The sequence below is a fragment of the Anopheles ziemanni genome, assembly GCF_943734765.1.
Source record: "Anopheles ziemanni chromosome X unlocalized genomic scaffold, idAnoZiCoDA_A2_x.2 X_unloc_88, whole genome shotgun sequence".
Lineage (NCBI taxonomy): Eukaryota > Metazoa > Arthropoda > Insecta > Diptera > Culicidae > Anopheles > Anopheles ziemanni.
The window spans coordinates 85691-90000 of NW_026689859.1; the positions used below are offsets into that span (position 1 = coordinate 85691).

The 4310-nt window shown below is 48.5% G+C and overlaps 1 non-coding gene across 1 annotated transcript; it reads left to right on the forward strand.

Annotated features, from left to right (window-relative positions):
* The first annotated feature begins 4090 nt into the window (after positions 1–4090).
* On the forward strand, positions 4091–4245 carry LOC131292689 (5.8S ribosomal RNA). The gene has a single exon (XR_009190301.1). It is a non-coding gene; the product is annotated as a 5.8S ribosomal RNA (ribosomal RNA).
* The last annotated feature ends 65 nt before the right edge of the window (positions 4246–4310 follow it).

The following is a 4310-nucleotide window of genomic DNA, read 5'->3' on the forward strand; positions in this document are numbered from 1 at the left end:
GACCTGACACCTTCGCTGTTCGTGTGCGCAAGTGCACTTACGGTACGCTGCTTAGCAGGACAATTTGTGTTTAGCAAAATGAGATCGAGCGATAACAGGTCCGTGATGCCCTTAGATGTTCTGGGCTACACGCGTGCTACAATGTGGGTAGCAGCGTGTCTCCTATTCCGAGAGGAACGGGAAATCACTCAAATACTCACTTAGTAGGGATTATGGATTGCAATGGTCCATATGAACTCGGAACTTCTAGTAAGTGCTGGTCATCAGCCAGCGTTGAATACGTCCCTGCCCTTTGTACACACCGCCCGTCGCTACTACCGATGGATTATTTAGTGAGGTCTTTGGAGATGATCGTTCGCTGGATCCTCGTGAACCGCGTCTGCTTTATCGAAGTTGACCGAACTTGATGATTTAGAGGAAGTAAAAGTCGTAACAAGGTTTCCGTAGGTGAACCTGCGGAAGGATCATTAGTGGCCAAGTGATCCTTCCAGAAGTCCGAACCTGCGGGTTGAGACTTCGGCACAAGTTGCCATATGATAATTGACGAAACACTATAGAAGTCCGAACCTGCGGGTTGAGACTTCGGCACAAGTTGCCATATGATACATGACGAAACACTATAGAAGTCCGAACCTGCGGGTTGAGACTTCGGCACAAGTTGCCATATGATAATTGACGAAACACTATAGAAGTCCGAACCTGCGGGTTGAGACTTAGGCACAAGTTGCCTTATATAAAACTTCGAACAAATACACAAGTCCGAACCTGCGGGTTGAGACTTAGGCACAAGTTGCCATATGATAGTTGACGAAACACGTTAGAAGTCCGAACCTGCGGGTTGAGACTTCGGCACAAGTTGCCATATGAACATTGACGAAACACTATGAAGTCCGAACCTGCGGGTTGAGACTTAGGCACAAGTTGCCTTATATATAACTTCGAACAAATACACAAGTCCGAACCTGCGGGTTGAGACTTAGGCACAAGTTGCCTTATACATGACTTCGAACAAATACACAAGTCCGAACCTGCGGGTTGAGACTTAGGCACAAGTTGCCATATGAAAGTTGACGAAACACTAACAAGTCCGAACCTGCGGGTTGAGACTTAGGCACACGTTGCCTTATACATGACTTCGAACAAATACACAAGTCCGAACCTGCGGGTTGAGACTTAGGCACAAGTTGCCTTATACATACATTGGCCAAATAAACAGAAGTCCGAACCTGCGGGTTGAGACTTAGGCACAAGTTGCCATATTATATTCGATCAAACACTAAGTAGTCCGAACCTGCGGGTTGAGACTCAAGACCGTAACAAGATGTCACTATACAAGTCCGAACCTAAGGGTTGAGACTTAATGCGATCTAGATACCAAGTTGACATCCAATACCTGTTGAGCAAAACCAAAGATTCCCTGTTCTCGAATGATTACACTATATAACAGGGAATCTTGAAGAAATCAAGCAAGCGTGAAACAAAGTCATCACTTGGGCATGCTCGATAGCCAACCACATGACCTTAACCTAAGAGAGCATGCAAACCACATGATACCTATAAACGATTAACCCGCCCTAGTTCAATCGTTCACCAAGTGATGACTTCAGTATGGCTAAGAGAAAAACTTTTAAATGGGAAAAACTCTAAGTCCGAACCTCCGGGTTGAGACTTCCGCGTCGGAGGTGGGCGCACCTCCTATCCGAAAGATGGTGAATCAGGGGTGTTCGATCAGCAATGGTCGGATGCCCCGTCGTAGTCCAACTATGACAATCCAAGTCAAGACCTCCGGGTTGAGACTTCCGCGTCCGGAGGTACGCGTACCGCCTACCCGAAAGATGGTGAATCAGGGGTGTTCGATCAGCAATGGTCGGATGCCCCGTCGTAGTCCAACTATGACAATCAAAGTCAAGACCTCCGGGTTGAGACTTCCGCGTCCGGAGGTACGCGTACCGCCTACCCGAAAGATGGTGTGCTTCTGGGGTATTCGATGAGTCGGATACCCCGTCGTAGTCCAACTATGACAATACAAAGTCAAGACCTCCGGGTTGAGACTTCCGCGTCCGGAGGTACGCGTACCGCCTACCCGAAAGATGGTGTGCTTCTGGGGTATTCGATGAGTCGGATACCCCGTCGTAGTCCAACTATGACAATCAAAGTCAAGACCTCCGGGTTGAGACTTTCTAAGAGTACAAGCATAAAGGAACACGGACCAAGCCGTACCGAGAGAATCGGTACTAGAGCCCTTGTGGTTCTACATTGAGAGAGCCCTCGTGGTTCTCATTAGGGGCTTTATGCAAGAAGTACTCAATACTGTGGTGTGAAGTATAAAGTATAGAGTCCTCCACTGGTCCACGCTGCTCCGGCGGTCCTGGGTAAGATAGTTCATTCTAGCTTGCCCTATGTGGAAGAGGACTCAATACCCTACCTGTTGAGCTTGAAACAAAGTCATCACTTGGGCATGCTCATATTGCCATACAATATTCCATTATCTACTAATGAGCATGCAGCTATATGATTATAACCTGTAAACGATTACCCCGCCGTAGTTCAGCGCTTCAACCAAGTGATGACTTCAGTATGGCTAGTGTGTGAAGTATAAAGTATAGTCCTCCCCTGGTCCACACTGCTTCGGCGGTCCTGGGTAAGATAGTTAGTTCTAGCTTGCCCTATGTGGAAGAGGACACCATACTTAATACTGTGGTGTAATGAACAAAGTATAGTCCTCCACTGGTCCACGCTGCTTCGGCGGTCCTGGGTAAGATAGTTAGTTCTAGCTTGCCCTATGTGGAAGAGGGCATACAAGACAAAGTATAGTTCTCCCCTGGTCCACGCTGCTTCGGCGGTCCTGGGTAAGATAGTTAATTCTAGCTTGCCCTATGTGGAAGAGAGCATACATGAACCAAGAACGAAGGTTATGATCGAGGAATGATTCGACAACTAACCGATGGTATGAAATGTGAAGAATTCAAGCAAGCACACAATCAAGTCATCACTTGGGCATGCTCGATAGCCAACCTCATGACATTAACCTAGTAGAGCATGCGAAAACCAATATATATGTAAACGATGCCTCCCTAGTTCAGCGCTTCAACCAAGTGATGACTTCAGAATGGCTAAATCAAATCGGTTCAAACCATACCATCGGTATCCTATTGAAACACACAAGTCGATATCAAACCTCATGATTGTGTAGTCCTCCACTGGTCCACGCCGCTTCGGCCGTCCTGGGTAAAATGGAACATTCCAGCTTGCCCTATGTGGAAGAGGGCACATTACTCAATACTGTGGTGTGAAGTATAAAGTTCAGTTCTCCCCTGGTCCACGCTGCTTCGGCGGTCCTGGGTAAGATAGTTCATTCTAGCTTGCCCTATGTGGAAGAGGACACTTCATACTTCGTCTCTAAGCGGCGGCTTGACTCCTCCCTACGGGGAACGGGTTTACGCGCACAGCGGCGGCTTACGCACTATGGCAGTCATGGATGCCTTACGTTTCTATGAAAAGTGTGTTCCTCCCCTGGTCCACGCTGCTTCGGCAGTCCTGGGTAAGATAGTTAGTTCTAGCTTGCCCTATGTGGAAGAGGACACGTAGACTTACTGTGGTGTGAAGTATAAAGTTCAGTTCTCCCCTGGTCCACGCCGCTTCGGCCGTCCTGGGTAAAATGGATTCATCCAGCTTGCCCTATGTGGAATGAGGACACTTTATGCTTCGTCTCTAAGCGGCGGCTTGCTCCTCCCTACGGGGAACGGGTATACGCGCACAGCGGCGGCTTACGTTATGGCAGTCATGGATGCCTTACGTTTCCATGAAAAGTGTGTTCCTCCCCTGGTCCACGCTGCTTCGGCAGTCCTGGGTAAGATAGTTAGTTCTAGCTTGCCCTATGTGGAAGAGGACACGTAGACTTACTGTGGTGTGAAGTATAAGGTTCAGTTCTCCCCTGGTCCACGCCGCTTCGGCCGTCCTGGGTAAAATGGATTCATCCAGCTTGCCCTATGTGGAATGAGGACACTTTATGCTTCGTCTCTAAGCGGCGGCTTGCTCCTCCCTACGGGGAACGGGTATACGCGCACAGCGGCGGCTTACGCAAGTTAGTCACCCTCGGCAGTGGATCACTCGGCTCATGGATCGATGAAGACCGCAGCTAACTGCGCGTCATAATGTGAACTGCAGGACACATGAACATTGATAAGTTGAACGCATATTGCACGTCGTGGGAACCTACCATGATGTACAGATGACTGAGCGCTTATATTTGAGAAATGTATCGCATACATTTAACTACGCCGTGACACCCGTCACGAGACGTGCACCAT